This window comes from Protopterus annectens, chromosome 4.part0 (genome assembly GCF_019279795.1).
Source record: "Protopterus annectens isolate FY-2018-M chromosome 4.part0, PAN1.0, whole genome shotgun sequence".
NCBI lineage: Eukaryota > Metazoa > Chordata > Ceratodontiformes > Protopteridae > Protopterus > Protopterus annectens.
The window spans coordinates 1,488,405,539-1,488,429,875 of NC_056733.1; the positions used below are offsets into that span (position 1 = coordinate 1,488,405,539).

Genomic DNA, 24,337 nt, shown 5'->3' on the forward strand with positions numbered 1-24,337 from the left:
CCCAAGCATCGGTTTTTTTAGACACAGAAGTAGATTTTGGTTTAATATACAAATCTTTAGGCCTGAAAACACCCTCAGAAGCCGGTGCCTGCTCAGCGGCTCAAGACCCATCTAAGGTAGCGATATCTGTCAATACTTATGTGTCTCGCCGCATACCAGACTCCGAATGGGTCTCAGTAGATGCCTGCGAATCAAAAGTAGCGGGTATCAGGGGCTGAGAAAGTGCCTCACTGAGTACCAGTGACTGGCTTAGGAGAAGCATAGTCGTCGGTTTTGGACCTCGGTCTGTCTCTGTCTTTTTCTTTGTGTTTTTTTAGCTGTTCCGGTAGTCAGATTCCTAACGGGCGACATTTCTGGATAGTTAAATCTTGAGCCAAAATATTCAGAAGCAAAAATATACAGACGTTTAATAGTGCGTTGATGAAATTTAGCACAAAACCAACAGCAAGGCACGTTGTGGTCAGGGCCTAGGCAAGGAATACAGTACAAATGAAAATCCTTATGAGGTATTTGCTTCCCACATGTAATACAATTAACTTTTACTGACATCGGTAAGGAGCAAGAAAATGTTTCCCCAACAGGGTACTTAGCTTTTAGTTAAAGACTTCGGTTCTGAAACTCGAAAATGAAAATTTCAGGAGTCAGCCAACCGGCACTTGCGAACTGCTTCTGCTTCGGGCACCACGCAGCATGAAAGACTGATGAAAATGGCATCGGCTGAGTGTTTTATACCCCTGATAACCTGACGTCATGGAAGAAGGGACAGCAACCGACGCAGGACCCAAGACTTTGTTAATCAGGCCGACTGAGGGCAACCTGCCAGCAGATTACCCAAATGTAATGACTGCAACAGTAAAACACGAACATCCAGGACTGCAACAGTGAATACACTCTAACATCTACATTTATGGTAAGTGTACACAACTGTACTATGTTCTTCATGTTTCACTGTTGCAGTCATCACATTTGGGTAGATTCCCAAAGCTAAGGTTGGGAGGAGGAATTTAAATAGCATTAGGACCAGCTATAAGGCCCTGCAAGACTGTAGTGGCAAAGCCAGCTTTGGATTCAGAGAAAATTGGCAAATGATAATACTTGGTGAAAGTATGTGCAGAATTCCAGGTAGCAGCTTCTAGGATGTCTCTGGTAGGGACGCCTCTGAGAAAGGCTATAGAGGTAGATGCAGCCCTGGTTGAGTGGGGTCTGACGCCCTGTGGGATAGGTTTCCCATGGTGCTTATAGCAGAAATGAATGCAATGGCCTATCCATTTAGAAATGGTTTGCTTTGAAATAGCATTCCCTTCTGTCCCTGCAGCAAAGGCCACCAGCAGTTGTTCAGATTTCCTTTGAGGTTTAGTCCTGTTCAAGTAAAATCTAAGTTGTCTGTGCACATCTAAGGAGTGCAGTATCCGTTCCCCTTTGTTCTCTGGATTAGGAAAGAAGGTTGGGAAATGAATGGACTGATTAAGAGCCACACTGGATATCACCTTGGGCATGAAGGAGTGATTGGTTGAGGGACACCCTGACCGCATGAAAGATGACGAAAGGCTCCACAACTATAAGGGCCTGTAATTCAGATACCCTTCTTGCTGAAGTGATTGCTAAAAGGAACGCTGTTTTCCAAGAAAGAAATTTTAAATTTGCAGTAGCAGCTGGCTCGAAAGGAGGAAGAGTGAGTTTCTCCAAGACAAAGTTAAAGTCCCAGGCTGGAGTTGGAGCTCTCCTGGGTGGCCTTAAGTTTTTGGCCCCTCTGAGGAACTGCTTGAGCAGTGCGTGAGAGAAGAGGGGAGGTTCTGTGTTATAATGAGCTGAAATGGCTTGAGGCGTGAATTTTGATAGAGGGAAAGGACAAGCCCTTGTGAAGCATCTCAGTTAAATATTGTAAAATCTGAGGTAGATTGGGTGCTGCTTTGCTTATCCTTTGAGACTGGGTCCAGGCACAGAATCTTTTCTATTTTGCAGCATAACTTTTTCTAGTCCTAGGCCTCCTTGACTCTAAAATGATATCCCTCACTGGTTTACTGAGGGATGGTAAAGGAGAGATTAGGTAATTAGCCAGGCTGCTAGGTTCAGTGTTTGAAGCTGGGAGTGCAGAATCTGATTCTCCTGCTGAGACAACAAGGCAGGAGTCTGAGGCAGGCGCCTTGGGGCCAACTGTGACTCACTGCGCAAGAAGAGGTACCAGTGCTGACGTGGCCAGTCTGGTGCAATCAAAATCATTCTTAGCCTGTCTTGTTTGATCTTTAGTAGTACTTTGGAGAGCAGGGGCAGAGGAGGAAAGGCATAAACAAATAGGTTTTTCCAGCTGAAGGACAGAGCATCCACTTTCCAAGCTTGTTTGTGGGGAATCCTTGTGTAAAATTTCTCCAATTGGTAGTTCTGGGGGGAGGCAAACAGGTCTATATCTGGGCTCCCCCATTAGCTTGTCAACATGTTGAAAATCTTTGGTTCCAGCTTCCACTCATGTGGGTCCATGAGGTGTCTGCTTAGTCCGTCTGCCAGTGTATTTAGTTTTCATGGCAGGAATTGAGCTTGTAGATTCACTTGGTAGCTCAAGGCTGTGTTCCACAATGCCATGGTTAGTCTGCAGAGGGGGTAAGAATGTGTATCCCCCCCCCCTGCTTGTTTATGTACCACATAACAGTGGTGTTGTCCGTCTTTACCATTAGTTGTCCTGGAAGAATGTGGTCCTTGAAGGCTGTCAGAGCATTCTGTACAGGTAACATTTCTTTTTGATTGATATGCAGGTACATTTGACTTGGGATCCATTTGCTCTGAATGCACTTCCCTGCCAGGTGCGCCCCCCCATGCATAGTCTTGCGTGTCTGTTGTTAGGGTTTGGGTAGCAGGGTGTAGTGTGAATGGTTTACCCTTGTTTTGGTGGCAGGCCTCTGCCCACCAAAGGAACTCTAGGTGTAGGCAAGGTATGATAGGAATCATTGCTTCTAGATCTTGAGAATGTTGACACCATAGGCTTTTTAGATACCATTGTAGTTTCCTCATATGCAGTCTTGCATATGGAATTAGAAGAATGCAGGAGACCATGAACCCCAAGGTTTGCACTATTTGCCTTGCAAATAACAGGGTTTTTGTGGCCACTTGTTTGAAGTAGGTTGTCAAATGAATCTGTTTCTCTGGCATGAGGAAAGCCATCTGGGAAGTTGTATTCAAGTTTGCTCCCAGTTATATAAGTTGTTGACAGGGTACCAGTTGTGATTTCTTTTCATTTATGGTGTACCACAGAGATGTCAGCACCCGTTGTACAAAGGCCAGATGATTCAAAAGTATGTCCTGACTTTCTGCCTGAATTAGACGATCATCCAGGTATGGGTATATTTGAATTTTTCTTTGCCTGCAAAATGCAATGACTGGAGCTAGGCACTTTGTGAATACCCTGGGCGCAGTAGATAAGCCAAAGGGCAGTGCAAAGAACTGATAGTGCGTGTAGCCTGCTTTGAAGCATAGGTATCTTCTGCAAGATTCCCTGATAGGGATGTGCAGGTATGCTTGTTTTAAATCTAGTGTTACAAACCAGGCATCTTTGCCTAGCATAAGAAGCAACTGGTGAAGTCAGCATCTTGAATTTTGGAATCACCAAAAAGGTGTTTAGAGTAGAAAGGTCCAGTATAGGACGCCATAAATGGTCTTTTCTGGGTACCAGGAAAAGTCTCGAATAGAAACCTTGTCCCTTTTTTTCTCTTCTGGTACCAACTGAATAGCCCCCATACTTAAGAGAGAAAGTACTTGTTTTTGGGCCTCTGCCCACTGATTTTGGGGTAGATTTGGCCACCCGCTTGGTGCTGATAATGTGTGGAAGTGAAATCTGTATCCTTGGGACACTATATTTAAAACCCATTTGTCCTGGATAATGAGTTCCCAGTTTTTGGCCTGCAGACCAATTTTTCCGCCTAAAGGAGCATTCAGTTGAGAAGTGCTTGGAAGTTTTAAAACCAAGTCATTGAGACAGTTTTCCATAGGGGGAGTCTTATTATTCCCAGATTTGGATGCGGAAGCCCCCCACTGCTTAGTCTTGTGCATACCCTGGGACTGAAATCCGGGGTTTCTGCTGTGTCTGGGTTTGGTTTGAGAAGATCTGGAAGGGGCCGGAAAGGACCATTTCTTAGAGGGACAATGCCTACTAAATCTTGGAGGCTAAACTTGTAAGAAATCTTTAACAGTCTGCATAGATTTAGCTTCATCTTCCATCTTTTTAAGAACTTCCTCAGATTTGTTGCCAAACAGGTGGTCCTGATTTAAGGGAGCATCCAACAGTTTAGCTTTAACATAATCAGGCAAAGCTTGCTCCTTAAGCCAAGCATGCCTTCTGAGTACAGACCCAGTGACAGCAGCCCTGCAAGAGGCCTCTAATAATTCAAATCCACATTGCAAAGTATGTTTTCCAGGCTGTTCAACAGAATGCATAAAATCCTGTAATTCTTTATTTTCAGCACAGTCAGGAATAAACATCATTTTCTGTTTAAGCAATCCAGCAACATGTTGTTGATACTTTAATATATGAAAGTGACAGTTTAAGGCCCTAATGGCAAAGGTTGCAGAAGTGTAAACCTTCTTACCCCATCTATCCAGCGCCCTGGAGTCTCTATCAGAAGGGGTAGGATTTTTAGCAGTAGAAGCCTTAATGCCCTTGGGTCCCTGTGAAATACTCTCTGGATCTGCAATAGGATTTTTAAAAAGGAACTTGTGAGAATCAGGAACCCTGTAATATTTATCAGGTTTTATGGGAGCAGGAGGCAAGGAATCAGGGGCCAAACTAGATTCCGAAAAGGCATCAACAATGTCTAGTACAGGAGGTATAGCTAAAGGCCTATGCTGAGGCAGGAGTAAGAAATCCCTAAGCCTCTTTTTAGAATCAGAAAAATCCTGGCTTTCCCAGTGGAAATGTTCCCTAAGTGTGTGCAAGGTTTCACCAAAAGAAAAATCCTCTGGAGGGGAAGCAGAGGGAAATGAGTCCTCTGCATCAGAATCCTCATAAGTAGATAAGGGTAAATCCAGATCATCAGAAAAATCAGAATCCTGGTCAGAAGATTCATAAACAAATTCAGTCCTAGGTGTCTTAGAAGGGGGTGGTTGGCTTCCCCTGATTAGAGTTATAAGATCTTCAGCCATTCTTATCATTTGTTTTTTAGGCATAGAGGCCTGAGCATGCGGCCTGGGTGTCGGTTTCTTAGGCATGGTTCGAGGTTTAGGCCTTAGATAAGAAGGAGGCGTCTGTTTAATATGCAAGTCCATAGGCCTGAATACACCCTCAGAAGCCAGTGCCTGCACAGTGGCTCCGGACCCATCCAAGGTAGAGACATCCACAGGTTCCACAGTTGAAGCATCTCGCGGCATACCGGACTCCGAATGGGTCTCGGTAGAGGCCTGAGAATCAGAAGTAGTGGGCATCAGGGGCTGCGAAAGCCTCACTGAGTACCGGCGAACTGGCGACTGGCTTAGGAGAAGCGTTGTCAGCAGCTTTGGACCTAGGCGGCCTGAATCTGTCTTTATCTTTGCGTTTTTTCAGAATACCGGTAGTCGGATGGCTAACCTATGACATTTCTGGATAACTGAACAGAGAACAGAAATATTTAGAGGCAATAATATACAGACAATGGATAGTGCGTTGATTAAATAAGGCACAAAACAGACAGCAAGGTATATCGTGGTCAGGGCCTAGGCAAGGAAAACAGTATGAATGAAAATCTTTGTGAGGTATTTGCTTTCCACAAGAAATACAACTAACTGTTACTGACATCTGTAAGGAGCAAGAAAAAGTTTCCCCAACGGGGTACTTAGCTTTAGTTGAAGACTTCGGTTCTGAAACTCGAAAAACGAAAATTTCAGGAGTCAGCCAACCGGCACTTGCGAACTGCTTCTGCTTCAGGCACCACATGGCAAGAAAGACTGATATAATGGCATCAGCTGCATGTTTTATACCCCTGACATCACGGAGGAAGAGACAGCAACCGACGCAAGACCCAAGACTTTGTTAATCAGGCCGACTGAGGGCTACTGCAAGCAGATAACCCAAATGTGATGACTGCAACAGTGAAACACTAAGAACATCTGAAAAGATGAGACATTATGTTATCACACTATACAGCAAAGAAAATACAGTTCACCCAGAAATAACTGTGGTACTAACAAACAGAAATACTAATAAATGCAGGAGTTCATCCATAAATAATCTGCATACTCACTGTTTTAGACAAGTTAAAAAGCAAACCACATTTGCAACCACGAGTCAAATGTTTTGCACACAATTGAAGTAATAAATATACAACAATCAAGGCAACCAACTAAGAACACATGAAAATGTAGGGATAAATCCCACACTACAACCAAAAGGGGCAGACTTTCGACTGCCTCTAGTATTTGAGGAGGGAGCTAGGAAGAAGAAAGGAATGGTTTCGGAAGCACAATCTGCTCACCTACCTCCCTCTCCGAAGAGGGTTGGATAAAACACTCAAGAATGCAAACTCCATGTAGAATCCCTGTTGCAGACAAAGGGTCATTTAAGGCACTTTGTCTGCAACTGGGAGAGCCAATGCTGGAAACACTTCTTGTGGAAGTGAGAAACATGCCCTTTGTATACATCCTTAACATACCACCCCACCCCACTTGGGAAGCATTAAACATAAGCAGTGGGAACGAATATGGAAACAGATGACAGTTTGACCACCCACAACTCAACCGTCACCTTAAGGAGGGATGAAAGAGCCATAGAGCTCTTGCCTCTGTGAAAAGAATGGGCTATCTCAGTTAGTAAAAGGGAGACTCAATGAACGAAGTCTACGTTCACAGACAGTGAAGAATTACTGTGACCCTGAATGTAAAATGACTCGAGGTAGATGAAAGTTGTATGTTATCATGAGCTCTATTAAGCCAAACGGGCATAATGAGAGAATTGTTGCATATGCAAGCAACTCTATCCAATGTAGATGAGGTATTTATAGACGGATTAAAAAAAATAAAAAAAAAATGGTACGTGCGTAAGCATTTCTGCATACATCTGAGAGGAAAGACATACAGACTAATCACTGTTGACTTCCCACATGTATCGTTTACTACATTTTACTCTCCACCTCTTCTTATTTTCTTCTTCCTTACATTTCCATCTCCCTTCTCCTTTTATCTCTTAACTATACATATGTACATATCTATTTAGATTTACTTCTCTCTGTTGTTGATCATTATAGTTACTACTTATAACCATGGTCTTCAACACATTCTCTTAGCTGCTGTCATGTTGACATCAGACTTGCATCTGCACATACAAGTCACTACTGCTACTTTCCACCTATTCTCATTCTCATGTACGTTGTACATTCATGTCTGTTAATTATTGATATTAATTATAAATATTGACGTAAGTGCTCAGTACAGATTTTATTCTAATAGCATTTGTCATTTTGCACGTCCCAGTCTAGGCCTGAAATTGATTACTGACCAGTTTCCCTACCTCTGTGAACAAATGTAAATAAATACAGATAACTGCTTTTAATAATAAAAATGAAAACGGCCACTATGAACAGAAAGATGAGCACTAAGGTTGCTTTTATATCACTTCACAGTTTATTATTAAATGAGGGTAAACAATACAGCCCCCCCATACAGACACATGCACAGCAAACCAAATGAAGGAGAAAGACCTATAAAAGTAGCAAACAGGCTACTTGTAAATGAGCGAGCAGTCCTAAAGGCATTAAGGATGTGAGAGACTTTTTTTACTTTTTTATTTTTTAAGTAAAACTATGAAATGGTTTTGTGCAAAAAGGCAAAAATTACACAGATATGGAAGTAGCAAAAGAAATGCAGAAACTGTAATGATGATGATGATGATAATATAGTATTACTGACAGGAAATTACCTATTTAAAGGCAGCAAGTTAAGCAGCCCATAAGTTTTACAAAGAATGTCCTGTAAAAATATTCATAAGCCACATTTCAAAATTGTGAAAACCACAACATTAATGACAGAAAACATAATGCTCCCCAAAGCAGGCTACATGACACAGAGCATGGAAAACAAGAGTATACTTTACCAATCAAATACTATCAAAAGTGATAATATTCTTCTTTAGATGTGACAGCGGATGGGCGGCCACGGTGGTGCAATGGTTAGAGTTGCTGCCTCACAGCAAGAGGTTCTCCGGTTCGGTTCTCGGCTGGGGTGCCTTCTGTGCGGAGTCTGCATGTCCTCCCTGTGGTCGCGTGGGTTTCCTCCGGGTGCTCCGGTTTCCTCCCACATCCCAAAAACACGCAGTAGGTGGACTGGACACTCTAAATTGGCCCTAGGTGTGAGCGTGTGCGTGCCTTCTGTGGAAGGTTGAGCAGCGGGCTGGCAACTCGACACCGTAAAAACTCCACTGCCAATCATGAGCGGACAGATGATCTGCTGTGGTGACCCCTAACCGGGAAAAGCAGAAAGAAGAAGAAGATGTGACAGCTGATAAACTCTGCTCTGTTAGATATCAGCATGGCTTTCTATGTTCCACTTACTAGATTATTATTTTTATTTATTTTACATTTTTTACCATGAGCGCCTGACGGAGCCAATCTGGCCCGTTTTCAGTGGAAGCCCGGAGAGAAAAGCTCCAAATTACATAGTAAAACATTAAGTAAATACAATTGAATTGAGTGAACAATACAACAGTAGGGCTCCAAGTTACACACTTAAACAGTAAATACAAAGCAGATTATCTGCTAGTCCTGACTGATAGTTTTAGGTTTTTTTTCCTCCGGAAATCTTGAATACTTGTTAGCTCAATTAAACCTGATGAAAACTGTGGTGGTGTATCCATTTTATTTTAAGGTCACATTACCTCAAGACAGATACCTACAGACCCAAAAGTGGAGCTTATATAAATTCAAATCACAGTAAATAGGATCAGCTACCAGATAAGTGTGCTACATGACACCCCCCCCCCCCCGTGTCCCCAGATATATCATATAACATTCCTAAATATTCTTGAACTTCCTAGAAGTAGGAATGTTGTTATCCTAGGTGATTTTAACCACCCCTTGATAAACTGAGGTACTATACCACCAATATAGGATATGCACAAAAATTCGTAGATTATATAAACGAGAATTCCTCATACCAGACTATTAACAGAATCTACCAGCGGACAAAATATACCTGACCTGGTGCTACAAAACATAAAATCTGTATGTACCACCTCCTTGCTGGTGAAGTCAGACCGCAAACAAATTTTTCCAGCAAAATATCCAGACCATCAGAAACAACCATCACTGAATTCAAGTACTTCAAAACGTACAAGTCTTCTACAATTCTATGGTGAGGTCTCTAAATTTGAGTATAATGATCTCATCCGTAATGTTAATACTGCAAAGAGTTATGCAGATCAGTTATACTCTCACTTGGGAAAATGCAATAACTTGGCAGTTCCAAATAAATGGGGAACTTTAAAAATAAACCAGCGTGGTGTTCCACAAGCTTTAATAAACTATATAATGAAAGCTTCAAGAAACAGTAATGGACATCAGAAAAATAAAGTTATCCCATGAACTTAGACTAGCTACAGAATTCAAAGGCAACCGCAAATCATTCTTTAGTTATGTCAGGAAAATAACAATACTCAGTACTGTTCAGTGGTTATTCATAATGGTACCATCTACTATAATTCAGTGGATATTACCAATATATTGGCATATACATTTATTGCCAACTGCAATCCAGAGAGTTCACTTAACCTACATGGAATCAAGCCACCAACCATCACCAAAGAACATGCACTAAAAGTACTCTCCAAAACAAAGAACTTATCCGTGGGGCCACACAATATATAGTACACTCCCTCTTATCCTGCCTCTCTTTAACCAGCCATCAAACTTCTGCCATAGCCCTAGCAAAAGACAACAGATCATCTAGGATAAATAATGACAGACATTTGAGTTTTAGACTTCGTATTCTTTAGAAAATTGCATATTCATGTTATTCTAGCGGATTTAAAACCTATAAATGCTATTTTGTATGCTTTTTCTGATTAACCAGCCATTCGTTTGTCCAGCCTAAGGTCCAGTCCCAGCGAGGCTGGATAAGAGGGAGTCTACTGTAGTTGCCTAACACCCATAATGTTAATACTGCAAAGAGTTATGCAGACAAGTCCACTTATCCGAGATGGAATCAAGCCACCAACTATCACCAAAGAATATGTACTAAAAGTACACTCTAAAAACAAAGAACTCATCTGTGGGGCCAGATAACATACCTAGCTGCCTAATAAATAGCACTAAATGGGCACTGCTGGACCCACTCCTCCATCTCCATACTTAACTTCCAAGCATTAAAAATGATAGCACTGGCCTTTAAAAATCATAACAGAGGGTGGAAAAGATAACAGCTTTCTTATTTTTCACAATAGAGGATCTTTCCTTATTAGACCTTACATAGTTAGTAATAGTGAATCTCTGTATAGGCATTTTTTATCTATTTAAAAAATATGCACCCATAAACAAGTCTGAGGAAAATCACTAAATCAAGGAGGGGCACCACTAAATCTGAGGGTTAAAATCATTATACTTATGCCATGGCTAGCTCTCCAACGTGAGCTTAGCAATGAGGTTTGTTCCACAGGTGTGGCACACAGTTGTTGTGATGCTACTCAACAATGGTAGCCCCCCCCCCCCCCACCACCACCACTGACTGGGAATTACAAGTCTTGTATATAAAACCATGGAACATAACTGACATAATAACAGAGATATCAAGAATATGATCAGACTTGACCCACAGCAGTTCAGCTTTGACAAGGGCAGATTCAGTCTGGTAAATCCAGTCAACTTCTTTGAGAGGGTTATTCAGGCCACAGACTGCAAGCAAGCTGTGCACACACTGTACCTCAACTCCGCTATGGCAATCAATACTATACCATATGTAAATATAACAAACAAGCTGAAAGAGCTCTAACTGACCCACATGTGGTAAGGTTCATAGGTGTGTACTAAGCTAATGGCCTTGGAGTCTTTACAAGCTAGCCTATAGAAGTGCCCTGGCATCATGCCACCCAACGTTAGTTCCCAGTGCCTCTATCAAATAGAGCCACTGCAGTGATCCCCCGGATGAACTTTCAATTTCCCATCCACTGATCAAGATTTCGCTTGAAAAGGCCCAGTGAGGTGCTCTGATTGACATGTATGGGAAGTCTATTCCAGAGCATGGGCAGTCTCTGGGTTAGGAACCTGTCCCTCCAGCATGTTCTGTTGATTGTGGTATTGAGGATGAGGTCTCTGGAGTGTGTGGTGCGGAGGGGATTGGGATTTCTTTAGATGTAGCATTTCTAACAAAGCTGGGTCAGACATGGCTTTGTAAGTCAAACAGAGATCTCCTCTTAGTAGATGATATGAGACAGAGAATAGCTGGAGATTTTTGAGTCTGTCCATGTAGGACATGTGTTTAAAGGCCCAGCATCCTCTTCATGAGATACTTTTGTGGCCTTTCCAGCTGTTGAATGTGTCTAGTGAGGTACATGCCAAATGGGGCATTATACTCTATGATTGGCCTAATGAAAGTGTAGAGAGAGATGTTGACCTCTTCCTTCCTGGATGCAAAACCCTTGGGTAATGAGATGTGCCACATGGAAGGACTTTCTGACCACAGTGGCAATATGGTGGTCGAAGGAGAGGTTGCTGTCAACCTGTGTCCACAGATCTCTTATAACGCCTTCAGTGTTCAGTGGGCTTCCATTGATGTGGTAATTAGTGGGAACTGACTTTTTCCCAAAGGGGACGATGAAGCATTTTTTGGCATTAAGCTTCAGGCCATGGTTTCGACACCAGTCATTGGTCTCAGTGAGGCCTTTCTGTAGGATGTCTACATCACTTGGGGAGTTAATAATGGCTCCCAGCTTGCAGTCGTCTGTGAACTTGGTCAGCCAGAGTCCTTCCGTGTTGGCCTGAACTTCTGAGAAGTAGATGCCAAACAGCAGAGGACCCAGGACCGACCCTGTGGGACTCCACTCGTGACTGGTCAGCAGTCTGACTTGGAGTCCGCTACTTTCACACTGTGGGGGTTCTATCTGTAAGCCAATTTGCAACCCACCTAGTGATATAGGGGCTGATGCCTAGTTTGGGGAGCTTATCAATAATTCCTGAGTGGGAAATGGTATCAAAGGCTTTGGCCAGATCAAGGTAGGCTGCATGATCTTGCCTTGCCCTCATCCACAGCTCTGGTGACTGACTCAAAGAAGTCAACCAAGTTGAGCAGGCATGATCTACCTTTCACAAAACCAAATTGCGTGGGATCTAGAGTTTGGAAATTCCCTATATCCTTGTTAATTAGGTCCATGATGATGCGCTCCATTGCCTTACAGATCAGACTCGTCAGGCTAATGGGGGCGATAATTCCCAGGGTCTGTAGTCATTCCCCCTTTGTGGAAAGAGATGACTATAGCAGTGCGCCATTCGGTAGGAACAAAGCCGGAGGTGAGGCTGTGATTGAAGAGGGCAAACAGATGTGGTGCCAGTTCACTCTGTAATTCATGTAGAACACATCCAGGGGTATTGTCAGGTCCCATGGAAGCTGTATTCTTGGCCCTGGACAATGCAGCTTTAACCTTTGCTGCAGTAATGATGCAGCTTGAGCTGAGCTGACTAAAAGACAGGTTTGGGCACGAAGCCCTTCAGAGCTTTCGTGTGAACAGTGAACTGGCTTAATGGGCAGGACTTGCATAAAAGAGTATGGGAGTGCCCTCTGAGAGGGCATGAAAGTAACCAGTGGAGTTCTTCACGCATCTGGTTAAAACATTTACTATTTGATATCTCTAACTCAGATCTCCATAAATTAAACGAGGATCACTGGTTGACCAAGTTCAAAGATGATTGTAATATGGGAGATGTCATTAAGTCCTTCTGAGATACACATACTCAGACATTTGTCAATAACTGGTGTGCAAAAAAATGGTTTCATTCTCAAAGTTAAAAAGTGTAACACTGCTGCATTCAATAAGCAACTCCTATTATAGTATAAAAAACACCACTTCAAAATGAAGTAGTGAGAGACCTGGGTACTTGAGTAGATAGCACTCTCATGTATGACCAAGTTGCAATACTGGTTAAGAAATCCTTTTACACTGCACAGGTCATTAGCAGAAGTATTTCCTTAAGGTCAAAAATGTCCTCAGCTCCTAGTACTTGGCACTGATTAAACAACTTCCCCATTGGGATGCACCTTAGCAAGCATATCAAGCAATTGGAAAGACCCAGAGGTTCTTAACTAAAATTATCACAAGCTTAAAAGACCTGAGCTCCCAACAAAGACACTGGAGATTATATTCCTATGTTCAGTAACATATAAATTCCTTAAGGACAATCTGTACCTTATTTATAGGCCAATATGGGATCCAGTAGTTTAAGAACTCTTATACCTCAAACAATCAAGTCTACCAACACTGAAGTCAGATACCTAACTCGACTCCAGCAAATTAGACAAGATGGCAAGATAGATTTGTCATATAGTGTATACCCTTTCTATGGGACAAACGTTATCTCCAAGTTAAGCAGTGTAGCACACTGTCTGCCTTCAAAAAAGAGCTAGACAACTGGATGGGTTTTCATAAATTCAATCCAGTTATGACTGGCATGGTCCTCCTTGAAAAGGGAGGAAAGGCCTAAGACTAAGTACTGGCAAGGCAAAAAAGGCTTCACAGCTCAGTTACTTTGCAACTCCTAAGATCCTATGAACAAAGACATTTGCCCAAGACCTCAATAAGTTATCAACTTTGTACCAAAAAAACACTAATCCAGACAATGGACTACCATTTAGCAGTTTTCAGTTTTAAGAGTTCTACTTTAACTTTGGAATATGGCAGAGAAGACTAACACTATGAACTCAAGCAAATGGATAGTGGAAAGGTTGACAGCCAGCTTTGAAAAACCTGTGAAAAAGTATAGTTGTGTAAGTAAGCTTACCATAACAGTAGATGTTTGAATGATCACTGCTACAGTAATCTAAGCTATATGGGTTATATCCTGTAAAGATATAATAGCCGGGAGAGCTTCCAAAGCTTTGTGGCACCTTCCTCACACCTAAGCTGTTAGCTTGAGCGGAGCTGACTAAAAAGACAGGTTTTGGCACCAAGCCCTTCAGAGCTTTCATGGGAACAGACAGAGGGAGGCTGAGCCCTGAAAGGGGAATGCCAGGAACAACAAAAAATAAAAGTCCATACCCTGGAAAAAACAATACGTCAAGAAACAAGGGGGGGGGGGGATGGAGGGTCGGAGCAGCTACTGCAGCAGTGATCGTTTAAACATATACTGTTACGGGAAGTTTACTTACACAACTGTACTATGTTCTTTATACGGATCATTGCTGCAGTAGCCAAGGCTATATGGACAGATTACCACAGCTTACAAACTGTGGGGATCGGAAAGAGAAGAGTCTAGCAGCCCCTGGAGAAAGGTCCTTGCAAAGCCTGATCTAGACCTGGAGAAGAATCAAGCTTATAGTACTTTTTAAATGTATTCACAAAGGACCAAGTTGCTTCTTCTACAATATGTCTAGAATCCAAACAAACACCCTGGTAGAGTGGGCCTTGACCTGCCTGGAACAGTTTTGTTGTGGTGAGTATAACAAATGTAATGGCATTAGACAACTATTTGAAAACAGCATGCATTGACATGGGTTGTCCCTTCTTACCTTCACAAGAAATTAACAATTGATCCAAAGGTCTGAAAGATTTAGTTTTGTCAAGATAATACCAGAGTTGTCTATGGACATTCAACGTATGGAGTATCCTTTCTGCATCATTTTTAGGTTGAGAAAAGAAAACAGGGAGATGGATTGTTTATCTTAAAAAAAAAAAAAAAGCTCAGATACCACTTCAGGCATAAAAGAAGGATTAGTTCTCAATAAAGTCCTGTGGACAATAATGAGGTAGGGCTGACTCATCTAACAGCTTGCAACTACCCTTCTTGCAGAGGTCAGAGCAATCCAGTAAAACTGTATTCCATGTTAAGAACCTCAAGTCAATCAGGTTAATTGGTTCAAATGGAGCAACTGTTAGCTTTTCTAACACAAAATTAAGACCCCAGGGAGGGGACACTAGTTTTCTAGAAGCCTCTTATTGAAAACCTCTGTCGAAAACATTTTAACATCAGAATGTGTTGAAAGAGGAGACTCCAAGGGCAGACATCATGAAATGAATAATAAATGAATCTTGACGGAGGAGTACGGAATGCCACAGGATAGTAACATACATAAATATTGTGAGATGAGAGTACAACTAGCCTTGAATAGGTGCTGTTTATGTTTTTCTAAACACCTTTATTAAATTATCATCCAAGACACAGGCAAACGCACATTAACAGAAAATAAAACAAACCATTTCAACATGTTTCCGTTTAAACATATTTTCTTTGGTACTATCACCAGTTCAACATTACAAAAAAGTTGCTGAATTCCTGCATTCCCTTAAACCTCACTCCTCCTCCTAAATATTATTATGCATGTATTGTTCTCACAAATTACATTTACTTCTACGTAATTTGTTCCTTCCTTTTTCTAAAGATCCCTCTTCCAGTTCTTTTCTCTCTTTTATAATATTTAATACCTCAAATACATTTGGGGTAGACTTTGATTTCCGTGTTCTAGTCGCTGTTTTTTTTGCAGCCAAAAAAATTAAACTTAAGGCCTTAGTATGTTCTAGGCAATTCGGATCCTGTATGCCAGCTCAAAACAATTGTTTCCTTATTTACAGCCATTTGCTCACCCAATATTTATGACAGCTTACTCTGAGGAATTTTTCTTTAATCTGCCAACTCATTACACTCTCAAAACATGTGTTCCCAGTTGCCTCTTTCTTCTTAACCTCCAACATTTGCTATCTACCAGAGGAAAAGCACTTTGAAGCCTGCTTGGGGTATTAAAAACACCTATGCAAACACTTCCAAGCAAATATGTTAAACCTTCTGGCCTTGGTTGCATACTTGGGAGCCATACACGTCTTCTCATTGTTTTCTTGTAAACTGCTTTTCCAGCCTCTCTTCCCAATCTTTTCTAACCTGTTCTAATTAATTCTTATAGTTATCATGCAATATTTTATATACCCTACTAATTATCCATTTTTTTTTAACAGCCAGTAACTGAATTTTGCTGCTCAGTGTCTCAGTGTGCAGCCATCATGGAAATCCCTTAAACCTCACTCCTCCTGGTCATGTTGTTGGCACCAACTTGAAAAACCTTTTCCATGTATTAAGATATGATTTCCTAGTAGCAGGCCTTCTTGTCTCTATATTAGTACTTGCTGTACTTCCTCACTAAACACGCACCTAAAGAAATTAGAATTTTATCATCTATGCAGTTAAATGAAGTTGACTGGGTTCACAGTGCATCAAACACCCCTGATCTTGTGTGAGTACATAGAGTCTGAGAGGAAACTTTTGGTAACTGCCCCTGGCCATTTCTAAAAGAAGGGAGAACCCTGTTGCCTGGGTCGGAATAGTCACTACAGTGATCTTGGGGGACTCCTCCTAAATCTTCAGACGTACCCTGGATATCGGTGAAGAGCATACAAGAACATTCCTACGCAAGGAAAATAAAAGGCGTCTGTCTTCCAGGTCTTCTTGCATGATGTCCTGGAGGAGAATCTTGCCAGCTGTTTGTTCAGAGAAGAGGCAAACAGGCCTACGTGAGGAACTCATCACAAATGGATCAAATCTCCTGATCTAGATTCCATTTGTGAGGATCTGTCTTTGACTTGCTCAGCTTGTCTGCTACACAATTTTACTCTGATAGAATGCAGAATGCCTGTAGAGTGAGACTGTGCTGTGAAGCTATATCCCATGCTAACATGGCTAGTCTGCAAAGGGAGTACAACCTGGTTCCCCCTTGCTTGTGGATGTACCAACTGACTGTGGTATTGTCTGTAACAACTTGACAAGGTCCTAGAGACCAAAGAGGATTCACAGAGCTGAATGCCTCGAACAGGGCAAGCATCTCCTTTATATTTATAAGCTTGCATCTGTCCTTGTTGTCAACACCCCTTGTACTTTATCCCTACTGAAACTGCTCCCAAGCCAAGTCTGAGGCTTTTGTGATGACAGACTCTTTTACAACAGGGAGGGAGAAGTGGAGTCCTGAATTAAAGAAGGTTTGCTGTGTCCATCAAATGATTTCCCTTCTGAGAAACCCCAGCACTGGGATTTGAAAAGACAAGTATGTTGGTGCTGGGACCAGAGAGACTTCAGATACCATTGTAGCTTTCTCATGTCGAGTTTTGCCATAGGTATCAGGAGAATCATAGTTGCTATAAGACCCAAAAGTCTAAGGTATTCCCTCACAGTGACAGAAGTCCGAGTGGAAAACCTTAGAAATAGATCTAGTTTTTCCTCAGGAAGAAAAGCTTATAACTAAGGTGCCTAGCTGTTACCCCTGGAACATAATCCTGTGTGAAGGTATCAAAATAAACTTATGAATGTTCTCTTGGAATCCCAGGTTGTGTAAGAGACCTCTCACCCAAGGGACAGATGCTTGACACTTTGAAAAAGACTCTGCAAAGATAAACAAGTCTTCTAAATAAAAGTGTGACTACGTGGTATACTGCAATGAGCTGTAACTGGAGCTAGGCACTTTGTGAACACTCTTGATGCAGTGGATAATCCAAAGGGTAAGGCACAGAACTGATAATGTGATCCAGGCACATAGAATGCCTGATGTCGTAATGAACAGGGATGTGATGATGAGCATCTTTTAAAAAAAAAAAAAAAACTTGGAGGAAGAAGAGGTAGCAAGTTGTGAAGTGACAGCATTTTGAACTTGGGCACTATCGCAAACAGGTTGAGGAAAAGAACGATTCAAACCTGGTATCCAAGTATTTTCTTTCTTTGGTGCTAAAAACATCCTTAAATAAAACACTTCCCACCTGGGAAGCAGAAACTGGTTCTATCACTCCCTGGGACAGCATGTGATAAAGAACAGGTGGAAATAAGACAGTCAGGTCTGGTGGATGAGGGATTATGCCCTGGAAAGGAGGATTTTCCTTCCACTGCCAACTGTAAACTTGAAAAATAATGTTCAGAACTTATTTGTCTGAAACTATCTGTTGCCCAAGAGAAAAGTGGAGATTCAGCCTTTGTGGAAATAAAGAGGGACTGCCAAGGTGAGAGGGGGCTAATGTCCCTTAGACAGCCATTCTGACTTCTTGGACTGTCCTTAGATTTGGGGGAGGGGTCCTGAATTATTTTTGTATTTCCCCCGCCATTTCTTCTTAAACATCTGTTTACCTGCATTTTGTTGCAAATATTTTATTTTTTTTGGCAGAAATGGATGAGGAGTTAGAGAATCCCTTTGAAAAGATGGGCTGAAAACAAACGAAAGCTATGTACTCACTGTAACGACAGATCTGTGCAGTCTGCTTCTATCCTTCCACAATGTAAGATTTTCAGATCTGACCTCAGATCAGACTTTGGACACTTTTAAGCTTTAGACCCAGTGCCCAGGCTCATCCTGTTTCCCATATCCCCTGTGTAAGGAGCAAGCTACCCCAGATCGAGTTTTCCCACCAAAATCAGAAATTTAGGAAAAACAAAGAAGATAATAGCCAAAAAACTGTCTGACTTAAGTGTCAGCTTACATGAGAGACCGAGATGGAGAAGACCTCCAGGAGCCAAGGTTAGGTCAAGCTAATGTCACCTAGGTATGACCGTGTAAGAAACTATACACAAAAGAGCAAGGGGTAGGTGGATAAGGAAGAATGGATAAGGAAGAACAGAAACAGACAACGCACATCTATCATTACGATGTGTACCTAACTTTCATATCTGATGTGGTCTTTTCCATCCATTCCTCAATGTATGGGACAGAACCCCCAGCCACTTTGTTACTTTGGAGATCTAATAAAAGGACACTCCAGAGCACAGTTAAACCAAAAGAGGCTCTTGACCTGGACTGTATATCCAACTTGCAGTGTGAGATAAATCTACGAACCTTGGACAGGGAGTTGTAGCACAAATGTAATCAACTAATACACTAGAAAAGAAAGCTATAGATGAAGCCAAAGATCTAGTGGAATGAGCTTTTGGAATTGTAGGATGTGACAGACCTCTTTCTCGATAGTCATAAGATATGCACTGAGATAAGAAGTATCAAAAGTCACCTTTTGATGTTGGTTTTCGAACTTAGCACTAGTAAAGGATACAAATAATTGGTTAAAGATTCTGTCCGATACAAGTAAAAACATAACTGATGATGAACATCTAGGAAATGTTAAAAGTACATTTCCCTTGTTCAAAAAATTTGGGAAGAACACTGGAAGACTTACGGACTGATTAACAAATGATTTAGAAGCAACATTAGGAAAAAAAGAGGAGATGATTTTCAGGGACACCCTGTCTTTGTGAAATATTAGGTAAGGACGTTCTGAGGACAAGGCATGCAACTCGGAAGTTCTCCTGACAGAAGTGATAACAACCAGGAATAAGGTCTTCTGTGATAAAAACTTTAGGTCAACCCTATCAGGTTCAAACAGGGGACCAGGCAATGCTTACAGTGAAATAGTATTGTTTCAGAGAGGAGTGGAGGGTGTAGAAGAAAAGTTTTTTGAAGGAAAGCCTCAGATAGTCTAAGAGATCCTACAGGCATGTGATTTTTACCCACATGGAAAGAGAATACTGCAGCCAAATGTACCTTGATAGTGCTGTAGCTGGGTCAACATTAAAAATGACAGGCAAAGAAATGCAAAATTACTGGAAGAGGAGCTGAGAAAGGGTCAGCATTACTTTCCACCGCATAAATAGAATACCTTTTCCATTTGCCTTTGTAAATATTCCTGGTATAGAGTTTTTGGGAGGAAATGGAGAAGAAAATGTGGAAGAAAACCTGTACTGTTGAACCATCCATGGAACTGGAGAAACCATGTGGCCAGTTTGAAGGACTGAATGTTGGGGTGAGGCGATCCTGATGGGTGAGAAAGAAGATTTGGGTCTGAGGTCAACACCCGGGGAAGGTAGACTAGATGAGGCCAGAGGAAGGGAAACCACACTTGTCACAACCAATAAGAGGCTATCAGAATGACTGTGACCTTAAATGCAGATGCCTTCTGCAGCCATTTTGGAATCATGGGCATCGGAGGAAAGGCATAAAGGAGTCCAGGGGGTCAACAGTACATCAGAGCATCCCTGGGTGATTCCCTCTCTTGGGGAAAGCGAAGAACTTGCTGCATTTGGTATTTTGAGGAGAGGTGATGAGATTGTAACAAAGTCAGCCCCAAAGGCTGAAAATCCTTTCTGTTACTAATGGATTAAGGGGACACTTGTGAGGGAATAGAAAAGACCTGCTCAACCTGTCTGCAGGGATACTGGATTTCCCCAGGATATGTATTGCTATTAGAAAGCAAGGAGAAAATATTGCCTATTGCCACACTCTCACAACCTCTCGGCACAGCGGATAAGACCTGGCTTCTCTTGGTTTGTTGATGTACCAAACAACTGCTATGTTTACAGTCTGGATAGAAATCACACATTAGGGGAGAGAGTTCAGAAATATTTGCAGTGCTAGGAGAACTGTTCACATCTCCAATACATTGATGTTTAGATATGCCTCTGTTTGGGACCATGTTACAAAAAAAAAAAATGCTTCTTAAACCTGGTACCAACACCCCTGACAACCTACTTCCTCAATTTCTACAAATATCTGCCAACTCTGTTGCTTATCCCATCAGCATACTTCTTAACAGATCTATTCAGGAGTCCTACATACCCACAATTCGTAAAAAAAAGCATATATTCTGCCTCTTCATAAGGGAGGCAACAACACAGATATTTCCAACTTTTGACCAATTGCTAAACTCTCACCCATCTCAAAAATGCATTCACACTCCTCTCCTTCATTACTTGCTTCATTCACACTCATCTTCTTCATTACTTGCTTCACAACCAAATCCTATCTCCCACTCAACATGGCTTTAGGCTGGGTCACAGCACTACTACAGCCCTTATAGCCTTCATGGACACAGTGAACCAGGCTTGAGATGATGGAAAAACTGTTTCTTCTCTCTTTCTTAACCCAAGGCCTTTCATAAGGTCTCCCAATCTCTTCTTTTCACTAAACTGTCCAACATAGGCATCTCACCCCATACCGGTTCTCAGACTACCTCACAAATAGACAACAATCAACCAAGTGGCAACATTCTTACTCTCCATTCCTTAACACAACCACAGGTGTTCCTCACGGATCCATACTAGGGCCCCTTATGTTTAGCATTTTTATCAGCAACTTCCACACCACTCTTAGTCAAGGTACCGTCATCCAATACACAGATGAGGAATTGGCAACACAGATGATGGTTGGGTCATCTGAACTACAACTCACCCAAAGTGCCCTCACTTGTACCGAACTATGGATGACCAATAATCATCTCACCCTAAACCCCAATAAAACTAAACTTGTGCTTTTTTGCACAAAAAAAACACATCCCTAAACAAAGAAGAATTCACTATTCCAGCTCAAAATAACACTATCACTGAGGTTGTACCAAACAAAACGTCTAGGTATTATCATAGATGAAAACCTGACATTTGACCTGCATTTTCATACCATTATCAAAAAAACACATCAAAAAGTGGACATCCTCTATAGACATAAATACTTCCTCAAACACTCCGTAAAGCTATCCCTAGCCTTTTCCTTTCTTCTACTATCTCTTCTTTATGGCAGCCCCTCCTTACCAATATTCAGTCCCCTCTTAAATCCAAGCTTGACTCATCCTACAATAAAATTGCTAAATTTGAAACCAATACAAAATATTCATCTCACCATTGTTCTTCATTACACCTACTAAACTGGTTGGAACTCCCACATCATCTTACATATATTCAACTAACCACTGCACACAAGTTTACATTTAAGCCAAACTGCCCTGTCCTTTCCTCTCTAGTTACTCATTATCATCAAAATGGACCTCTCCGATGCAATAATCAACTGCTCCTAAAAGTAGAAAATCCAAACCTTTCAGACGGTCAGATGCTGTACACTCCTTTACTATTGCAAAATTATGGAACACCCCACCATCTAACAGGTCTACCAGCAATGCAGCTCTCTTTACGAAATCCCTTAGACAACACCTTTCCTCTCTATGGCAGTGCACATGTGCCAATACTGCACTTCCCATAACCTGACTCCCTCTTCTACTACTACCCTACACCTTCTTCAATTACTCTTGCATTCTCTTTATATCTCAAACCACGTATTTATCTACAGTGTTGGAACTATCTGCTACATTTTCTCACCTATACGTAGGCCTAGGACTTTATAAGTGTAATTTATTCAGACTATGTAGCAAGAAAAAGAAGTTATGTACTCACCATAATGTTCCATCTGAGTAGTTATACTTCATTTTCTGCAACCTGTGGGTATTCGGAACCATTTCGGATCTGAGCCAGCAACATTTTTCAAGTTGCAGATGCATGAAGTTAACTACTTCAGATCCCTTGCTACTCATGGGTAACTTGCATCATCCTAACTTGTTATATTCTACTTGTTTTAAACCACTATATCCTTGGTATTGTAATCTACCATTATTCTCAGATTTTCATCATGCTCATTCTATTATCAACTGTTACATATGCATTGTATGTACTGGTCATTTTGACCTTTTGTACTGAATGTATTGATGTTGTATATTGTATGTATTGTGTCTTTTTAGTGTGGAGCTTTCCTCCCTGGGGCTCCACTGAAAATGGGCTCCCTACAGCTCAGTGGACCATCCTGGTAAACAAAAGCAAATAAATAAATAAATGTACCTTGGACTGTCTTTCACAGATAATACCCCCCTCCCCACCACCAGTTGGGAAGCATCTGCGGTCATTGTGACTTGGGTAGAAGGAAGAATGAAAGGACATCCTTGTAGAATAATAGAATATTCCAGCCACCATTGTATGTGTCCTCTGCAAATGTTCATTAGTGACACTTGAAAAGACATGGGTTGTTTTCTGATTGTTGAACAGCCACAGTCCATTCAAGTACATGCATGTGAGAATCTGGCTAGGGGAACTGATGTGACAGAGGCTGCCATGGAACCTAAAAGATATAGAATTAGTTTTGCTGGTGGCTTCTGGTGGAATAAAATATTCTTGGCTTGTTGGTATAGCAATGTCACTATTGTCTGAGGAAGCCTTGCTATCTGTTTATGTCCATAAGTGCTCCAATGAGCCCTAGTGACTGAAATGGTTATTGTGGCTTGGATTTTGTTACATTCACTGTAATCCCAAAGTTTGCACACAGCAGGAACAAGGTGTCTCTGGCTTGAGTGAGCAGATTCTTGGTAGGGGTGGTGATGAGACAGTCATCCAAACATTGTAATACCCAGAAACCCTGCAGTCATAGTTGAGCTGCCACTACTGTCATGTACTTGGTAAATACCAAGGGGGCTGTGGTGAGACCAAAGGGCAGAGCTCTGAACTGGAAATGACTGGCTCCCAGACAGAAGCAAAGACACTTCCTGCAGCATCGATCCACTTTTATGTGGTAGCACGCATACTGAAGATCTATCAGGCACATCCAGTTATTCTTCAAAAGGGGAAGAATGGACTGAACCATGACCATTCAGAATTTTGTTTACTTCAAAAACTCACTCAAGCAGCTTAGTATGAAAACTGGCATTAGATCATCATTTTACTTACACACTAAGAACACAGAGTACATTCCAGACCCTTTTAAGTCTTGAGGGACCTCTTGGATGACTTGATTTCTTAAAAGCTGCCTTATTTATAAAGCAGCTTCTTTCCTTTGTGAGGATGGAACATTGAGAATGGAGAAAGGCTATGGAAGGGAATGAAACAGCCTCTGGTAATGATCCTCTGTACTGATTTGTCTTGAGTGATGACAGTCCAGGTTGGGTGCAGGGATAAGCGGCCCCTGACTGCCTCCAGAGTGCCACAGTTGGGCAACCATTCAAGAGCACTGGAAAGGCTTCTGCAAAAAAGGGTCTCTAAAGTACTGATTTTGCAGACCACCTCTGCCACTTTGGTGATGTCCATTATGAGAGCTTCCCCCTTTGCCTTAGGGGAACCTCTTTCTCCAGAAGTATCAGATGTTTCTGGAGAAGATCCTATGAGGGGTGGAGAACTTGATTTCTATGGCAGATATGGATTTACCATTTTTCTCACTTCTTGAGATGATCCCTTTAACTTTGGGAACAAAAAGGGTTGACCCAATCATATGGGGCATTGATGAAGGATATCACAAAATGCTCCACAAAGTTACACACTAGGAGAATGGCACATTCCCCATGCAAGAATATCTCATTTTCACTGGACAAAATAGTTAAATATATGTGCAATAACAACTCAAACTAGTAAAGAGCCATGCTCTTTATCTTCCC

General features: G+C 41.7%; 1 protein-coding gene across 2 annotated transcripts in view; it reads right to left on the bottom strand.

Annotated features, from left to right (window-relative positions):
• THG1L (tRNA-histidine guanylyltransferase 1 like) overlaps window positions 1-24,337 on the bottom strand; it is a 469,543-nt gene that overhangs the window by 275,595 nt on the left and 169,611 nt on the right. The window lies entirely within an intron of this gene.